The following is a 9,165-nucleotide window of genomic DNA, read 5'->3' on the forward strand; positions in this document are numbered from 1 at the left end:
TCATTGGTATTACTAGGTATAACTAATCCTCAGACTCAAAAGAATGTTAATTGGTCATCCTGAATTACTGAATGTGAGACTTTGATCCTGCGGTCCCACGATCCTTAACAGAGATGACTCTGGGGTGTGAACTGCAAAGGTTGGGTGTCACAGGAAGTAATTTCAGGGTAGTTATACATTGGATTGAGCATTTATCATTCCCGATTAATGGGAGATACATCCAAGGATCGCTTGTGGAAGACTCGACTCTAAACCCTTGCAAGGTGATAGCTTAAGAGTAGAAATAAAGATTTCACTTAACCTATCTTTTTGAGTTGACTCGGCCAAGAACAAGTAAAACGAACGTCTCGCTATATGTGACTTGACATTACCCATAGTCATAAGTTTCAGTTCAAGGATGTAGTTGATAAAGGATCGTATTATACCGTAACTAATACGGAAGGGTTAACGACAGAATCAACCTGTCTTCTTAACGGACTCTGGGGGAATGATTACAGACTTGCCTATAACATACTCAGTACATCATTCCGTTATGCAAGGATTAAATATAATTCTTGAAGAAATTAATTTAATAGTTGCATACGGCCAGAAGTAGTAAGGACCTAATGGATCACACATAAGACTTGGAACCAAAAGAGAGATGGATATGATTAATAGATGGAAGCCCAATTGAGCCCAGTAAGGCCCAAATATATGGAGGGGGCCGAAATTTATATATAGAAATAAGGAATTAATTTTATTCCATTAATCCTAATTTGATTAGGATTATGAATTAAATTAATTAAAAGATAATTAAATTAGGAGTTTTAATTAGATTAATATACTCCTATTATTATCCAATTAGGTTATTTATTATTATCCTAAATATATTAGATATATAGTGAGATAATAATTAGGAATCCTATTCCGAATTGGATTCCTATTAAGTAACCTATTCCTATCTAACTAGGGTTTAGATACAAGCAACTATATATACCCCTCCCTATAGGAATTTCGACTAAGCCTATCCCTCCCCCTTATAGTGATTTTCGAAATTGCTAATTAGAGAGAGAAAAAGAATTCTCATCCCCTAGTTCGTGGACAAGAATTCATACGGCATTCCATCGATTGATTAATCTTATTCATCCCTCTTTCTCCTTGATCTTGTGTTGGTTAATTAGAGGCAATCTAATTTGGTTGCATCTCATAAGGGTTGATTTTATCTTAACCTCACCGTATTCTACTTTGCGGTTGGAACCTCAGAGAAGAATTGTGGGCGCTTCTTTAACAACGATAGATGGTTCATTGAAAGGTATTCCTTCTTATCCCTCTTTATATGAAATAACGATTAACGGATCCTATGGTTAAAAGAAAATAGGCTAAAAATTTTATATTTCCGCTGCTATACCTTAGCCCTAATTTCCTTCAAAAGTTATATTAGTTCCTAACCCCCCTGGAACTAATCACACGGGACCAACAAGTGGTATCAGAGCCTAATAGCTCACTACTCAAAGATATAACTATCTTGAGCTGATCCCGATAAATGGCCAAGAACAGCACTCGTTTCCTTCCAGGGAACCAAACAACACAGATACTCCCTGAGGGATTATCAATTAGTCGGCCTCCCTTGTTTTTCGGATCAAATTACACATTTTGGAAAAACAGGATGAAGAACTTTATTCAAGCTACAAACATGAGTGCGTGGCTTGCAATAGTTCAAGGCCCATATGTGTCGTACAAAACGGTTGACAAGGAAAAGGTTGTTAAAAGTGAAACTGAGTGGTTAGAAGATAACCTTAAAAAATTACAAAATAATGCTTTGGCTATCAATCTGCTTCACTGTGCGCTAGATGCTGCAGAGTACAACAAAATTTCAGGTTGTGAGTCTGCACAGGAGATATGGAAAAAGCTCGAGGTGACCTATGAAGGCACAAGCAAAGTCAAGGAGTCCAAAGTGAACCAACATATGAGACTGTACGAGCTGTTCGAAATGAATGAAAATGAAGACATCTCGGAGATGAACTCAAGGTTCACCAACATTATAAATGAGCTCAAGAGGCTTGGAAAGAACTTCATCGAAGAGGAACAGGTGAAGAAAATATTGAGAAGTCTTCCCAAAAGCTGGCAAGCTAAGAAGACTGTTGTGGAAGAAGCTCAGGACTTGACCACGTACAAATACGACGAGCTGATCGGATCTCTTCTGACTCATGAGATCTCTATGAAAAACTTCAAAGCAAAAGAGAAGTCTGATGACAAGAAACAAAAATCACTTGTCATGAAAGCTGACTCAACCGAAGCTGACTCATCAGACGATGAGGAAATGGCCATGTTCACAAGGAAGATGAAGAAGCTGTTCAGAAAGAATGAAAAGAACAGCAAGAAGCCATTCAGAAGAAGCGACAAATACAGAGCTGAGTCTGGTGACAGCATATACAAAAAGGATAGCTCAAAGCCTGTCACATGCTTCGAGTGCCATCAAACTGGGCACATTAAGTCAAGCTGCCCTAACTTAAAGAAAGAAAAGAAGGGAAGCAAAAAGGCAATGGTGGCTACATGGAGTGACAGTGATGAGTCAACCTCATCAGAAGCTGACGCAAATGAAACAGCAAATATATGCTTCATGGCCGATGACGCTGCTGACCAATGTCAATCTGAGCAAGCTTACCTCTCGGATGATACTGACCAAGAGGAACACTCCAATGAGGTAACATCTCTACTCTTGCTTAGAAATGAAATGGTTAACGCCCTGAGTGATCTATATACACTGACTAAAAAGTGTAACAAGAAAATAAAGGCACTCAGCAGGCGATGTGATGAGATAGAAGAGGTCAAACTCAGTGACCTTCGATATCTTCTCCAAGACAACTCAACTTTGCATGACAACATGGAAATCATGCACAAGTTTGTCTCAGAAGTCCAATCAGATTCAAAGAAACTGAGAAAGGATGTCACAACTCTACAGAACCAAATAAAAGGTTCAACTAAAAATAAATCCCACACTGAGTACTCACGTACTGGTCAGCATAGACAGTTCACTCAGTGTGACTGTTGTGGGAAAAGAGGACACACAATAAATGTGTGTTGGTATAATAAGCGGAATGTCCAATGCGACTTCTGTAGAAAGAAAGGCCATACCACTAAGGTATGTTGGCATGCTCAGCACAATGGTGCTGACCAAAGACAAAATCACCCTAAAAGGGTAACTCATTGTAACTTCTGTGGTAAACAAGGCCACACCATAAATATATGCCGTCACAAATTAAAATATGATATTGCACCTGTCTATGCTAACCAACGAGGACCCAAAAAGAATTGGGTACCTAAAGATGAATAGTTTAAAATGCAGGTGAGCCTGAGATGCGTGGAGAAATCAAAACTGTGGTATATTGACAGCGCATGCTCGAGGCGCATGACTGGTGATGAAACTCAGTTCATCACACTTGAGCTTAAACGAGGTGGAAACGTGAGTTTTGGAGACAATAAAAAGGGTAAGATAGTTGATTCAGGTACTATCGGAGGTAACCCTACTATTGAGTCAGTCTCCTTAGTTAAAGGTCTCAAATATAACCTACTGAGCATAGCTCAGCTGTGTGACAGCGGTAGAAAGGTTGTATTTGATGCCACTCAGTGTCGGATACTCGAGGGAAAAACAAACAATTTGATTTTAACTGCCCCTCGTGTTGACAATGTATATATGTTGAGTTTAGAAAAACAGTTTTCCAAAAATATATGCTTAGTATCTAAAGAGGACAACTCCTGGCTATGGCATAGGAGACTTGGTCATGTAAGCATGGACCTCCTTGCCAAATTAGCTAGAAAGCAACTAGTTGAGGGATTGCCCAAATTGAAATTTGAAAAGGATCAATTATGTAATGCTTGTCAGGAAGGTAAACAAACGAAAAAGTCTTTTCAAAGTAAAAACATTGTCTAAACCAAGCGACCATTGGAATTACTACATTTGGATCGTTTCGGACCTGTCCAGCCACTCAGCTTGGGAGGTAAGAAATTTTCCTTAGTCATTATAGACGATTTCTCTCGGTATACTTGGATCATCTTGTTGAGTAGCAAGGATGAAATATTTGAGATGTTCACAACATTGATTAAAAAGTTTGAAAATGACAAAGACCTAAGAGTAGCTCATATTAGAAGTGATAATGGCGGAGAATTCAAAAACCAACAGTTTGATGAATTCTGTGAAGTCAGTGGCATTGACCATAACTTTTCTGCTCCTAGGACGCCTCAACAAAATGGGGTTGTTGAGAGAAAGAACATAACAATACTCGAAATTGCTAGGACAATGCTGAGCGAAAATAGGATTCCAAAGTATTTCTGGGGTGAAGCTGTCCACACAGCATGTTATATACTAAATAGGGCTTTAGTTAGACATATACTCAAGAAAACTCCTTATGAAATTTGGAAAGGACGAAAGCACAACATTGGCTACTTTCGTGCCTTTGGGTGTAAATGTTTTATACTCAACACAAAAGATAACCTTGCTAAATTTGATGCCAAAGCTGACGAATCGATCTTTTTAGGGTACTCAACTAACAGTAAAGCATATAGGGTGTATAATAAGCGAACTCAAGTTGTAGAAGAGTCTGTCCATATCGAATTCGATGAAACTGACCCTACAGGAAAGACAACTCTGTCTGCCGAAGATGAACCAAGCTCAGCTTCCGCTGACCAAATTGGAGCCGCCGAGTCATCAGTACAAGGGCTGACCAAAGGTAAACACAAAACAGAAATTACCTTTGTTGACCAATCTACTCCTGCAGATATTGTAGAAACACCTATTCCAGACAACTCAACATTACCCAAGGAAATAAAAATTCCAAGAGGACATTCGGAGAAGTCCATTCTTGATGCCACTGACAACAAGCTGATGACAAGAGATCAGCTTAGAAAATATCTTAGCAATGTTGCATTCGTCTCAGTTCATGAGCCAAAGAATTTCACTGAAGCTGAGCACGACGAACATTGGATCAATGCTATGCAAGAGGAGCTTGATCAGTTCAAAAGAAATGAGGTATGGGATTTAGTTCCAAAACCTAGGAATCAAAAGACCATAGGAACTAAGTAGGTCTTTAGAAATAAGTTAGATGAGCAAGGCAATGTAGTCAGAAACAAAGCCCGACTTGTAGCTTAAGGCTATAGTCAGCAAGAGGGCATTGACTATGGTGAGACCTTTGCACTCGTTGCTAGGTTAGAGGCTATACGTATATTGTGTGCATATGCTAGTTTCATGAACTTCAAAATATATCAAATGGATGTCAAAAGTGCTTTTCTTAATGGATTTATAAACGAAGAGGTATATGTTAGTCAGCCTCCTGGGTTTGAAGATCCAAAGTTTCCAAACCACGTTTATAAACTCAAGAAGGCCTTGTACGGCCTGAAACAAGCACCTCGTGCTTGGTATGAGAGGTTGACCAATTTCCTGCTGACCAGGAACTATGTCAGAGGCAAAGCTGACACAACCTTGTTCATTAAGAAAAAGGGTAAAAATACCCTCCTCGCACAAATTTACGTAGATGATATAATCTTTGGTGCTACTGACGAATCTATGTGCAAATAATTTAGGAAACAGATGCAAACTGAGTTCGAGATGTCAATGATGGGAGAACTCAACTTCTTCCTTGGACTTCAAATCAAGCAAGGTAAGAACGGCATCTTCATTAGTCAGTCTAAGTATGCCAAAGAAATGTTAAAGAAATTCGATATGGAAGAATGCAAGCCCATATCTACCCCAATGGGTACTGACACTGTCCTTTGTGCTGACGAGAAAGGTAAGTTAGTAGATAGTAAGTTATATCGAGGTATGATTGTCTATCTACTTTATCTTACTGCAAGTAGACCTGATATTCAGTACTCAGTATGTTATTGCGCAAGATATCAAGCTGGCCCCAGGGAATCTCACCTTATAGCTGTAAAAAGAATTTTTAGATATTTGCAGAGCTCAGTTAATGCAGGTCTATGGTATCCAAATACAAATGACTTCACACTCATTGGATATACTGATGCTGACAATGGACGAGATAAGCTAGAGCGTAAGAGTACTTTAGGAGGGTGCCACTTCCTTGGAAGCTGTCTAGTATCTGTTGGAAATTAGGCTAAGGTATAGCAGCGGAAATATAAATTTTTTAACCTATTTCCATTTAACCACAAGATCCGTTAACCGTTATTTCATATAAAGAAGGATAAAAAGAAATACCTTTTAGAAGTTCTATCTACCGTTGCAAACGAAGTGCCCACAACTTCAAAAGAGATAGAAACTGTCTACCAATCTGCCCCTATCCGAAACAGAGCTTCCAGACCTCCGAACGACAATCCCTTCGGTGGAAACGTGGAAGAATATGTCTAGAAGCTCCTGTCCAAATATCTCGACGATCCGACGGTTCAATCTCCAGAAATCCGCGAAATCGTGAACTGGCCTGATGTAGGAGTAGTAAAACGAATTTCTCCCTTTTGTTTGTTTTTCTTCTTCGAGTTTCCAAACACGAAATAAAACATGGGAAGATTAATTTAGTATCAACCGTTGAATAGCAACCAAAGTAGATTGCCTCTAACTAATCAACACAAGATCAAGGATAAAAGAAATAGATGAAAATTAATTGATCAAACGAAGCCGTAGAGAAATCTCGTCCTCGAACTAGGGGTGTCGAATTTTCTCTCTCTTGGACTAGATGAATTTCGAAAATCACAAGTAGGGTATGGCTTGCTTGGATTTCGAAAATCTCAAGGGAAGGGGTATTTATAATCTCTTGTATCTAATCCCTAGTTAGATAGAATTAGGTTACTGAATAGGAATTCCATTCGGAATAGAATTCCTAATTATTATCTCACTATATATCTAATATATTAAGGATAATAATAATAACCTTATTGGATAATAATAGGAGTATATTAATCTAATTAAAACTCCTAATTTAATTATCTCTTAATTAATTTAATTCATATTCCTAATCTAATTAGGATTAACAAAATCAAATTAATTATTCATGTATATCACTACATGAATTTCGACTCCCTTATGTCCATGGGCCTTATTGGGCTCAATTGGGCTTCTATCAATTAATTAACATCTATCTCTCTTTTAGGTTCCAAGTCTTATGTGTGATCCATTAGGTTCTTATTGCTTCTAGCCGTATGCAACGTTATTAAATTAATTTTCAAAGAATTATATTTAATCTTTGCATAACGGAATGATGTACAGAGTATGTGATTAGCAAGTCCGTAATCATTCCCTCAGAGCTATAAGAAGACATGTTGATTCTGTCGTTAATCTTTCCGTATTAGTTACAGTATAATTCGATCCTTTATCAACTACATCCTTGAACTGAATCTTATGACTATGGGTGATGTCAAGTCACATATAGCGAGACGTTCATTTTACTTGTACAGGCCGAGTCAACTCAAAAAGATAGGTTAAGTGAAATCTGTATTTCTTACTCTTAAGCTATCACCTTGCAAGGATTTAGAGTCGAGTCTTCCACAAGCGATCCATGGATGTATCTCCCATTTATCGGGAGTGATAAATGCTCAATCCAATATATAACGACTCCGCAATTACTTCCTGTGATACCCAACATCTACTGTTCACACCCCAGAGTCATCTCTGTTAAGGATCGTGTTACACCAGAGTCAAAGCATCACATTCCGTAATCCAGAATACCAATTAATATTCCTTTGAGTCTGAGGATTAGTTATACCTATTAATACCAATGAGATGAATAGGAGACAAGGATGAATCTACCCATCCTGTTATATCAAATCGGATCCCCAATCCTAATGAACAACGTTTCATCGGATCTATGTAACTGTCCAGATATCTGTATATATGAAGCTTGTGAGATTAGTTTTCTGTCGGACAGAAGACATTGTTACATACAAGTCTCAACAGTGATATGTCAATCCCAAACATATCACTTGACTTGGGGTGGTTTTAAGTTTATCAGTTTACTATAAAGTTTTGTCTCACTTCATGCTTGTATGAACACTTTATAATCACTTTAAATAAACTTACGGATTTCCTTTTATTAGACTTTATTTAGTGCTTAAAAGGGATTGCCTTTATATAGTTATAAAACATATATCTCATTAAACAAATGATATAAAGAACAATTCATTTACATTAAGTTTGTATCCTAGAACAATTGTCTATAGGACACTAAACCCCAACATACTCCCACTTGGACTAAAGCCAATTGTTTTTAAAACTTATCCCAGTAGAAATTAAATAATGATCATGTATTCTCTAGGTTAAAGGCTTTGTCAACGGATCTGCAACGTTGTCCTCTGTAGGTACTCTTTCTATTCTCGCATCTCCTCTAGCCACAATCTCTCTAATGATGTGGTATCGCTTAAGGTAATGCTTGGATGCATTATGAGACCGTGGTTCCTTTGCTTGCACAATGGCTCCATTGTTATCACAGTACAATGTAATGGGATTGACAATGTCAGGCACCACACCTAGTTCTGTAATGAACTTTCTAATCCAAACCGCTTCCTTTGATGCTTCCGCAGCTGCGATATACTCTGACTCGGTCGTAGAGAAAGCTACGCTTCCCTGCTTGGCACTCTTCCAACTGACCGCGCCCCCATTCAAGATAAACAGGTATCCTGATTGGGATTTATAATCATTCTCATCTGTGAGATGACTTGCATCTGAAAATCCTTCTATTTTCAGATCACCTTCTCCGTACACTAGGAACATATCTTTAGTTCTTCTCAAGTACTTAAGAATGTTCTTGACGGCAATCCAATGCTCGTCTCCCAGATTCCCTTGGTAATGACTCGTTACAGATAACGCGAATGCTACATCAGGTCTAGTGCATAGCATAGCATACATAATCGAACTGATTGCGCTGGCGTACGGGACTACAGCCATGCGTCGTTTATCATCATCGGTTTTAGGACATTGATGATTGTTTAACTTTACTCCATGTAACATGGGTAAGTTACCTCGTTTCGATTCAAGCATGCTAAACCGATTTAGCACCTTTTCAATGTATGTAGCCTGTGAAAGACCAAGCAGTCTTCTCGATCTATCTCTATAGATCTTTATACCAAGTATACAAGCTGCTTCACCAAGGTCTGTCATTGAGAAGTTACCAGATAACCATACTTTCACTGACTGTAAAAGAGCAACGTCATTTCCCATTAATAATATATCGTCCACATATAGTATGA

This window comes from Euphorbia lathyris, chromosome 5, assembly GCF_963576675.1.
Source record: "Euphorbia lathyris chromosome 5, ddEupLath1.1, whole genome shotgun sequence".
In the NCBI taxonomy this organism is placed as follows: Eukaryota; Viridiplantae; Streptophyta; class Magnoliopsida; order Malpighiales; family Euphorbiaceae; genus Euphorbia; species Euphorbia lathyris.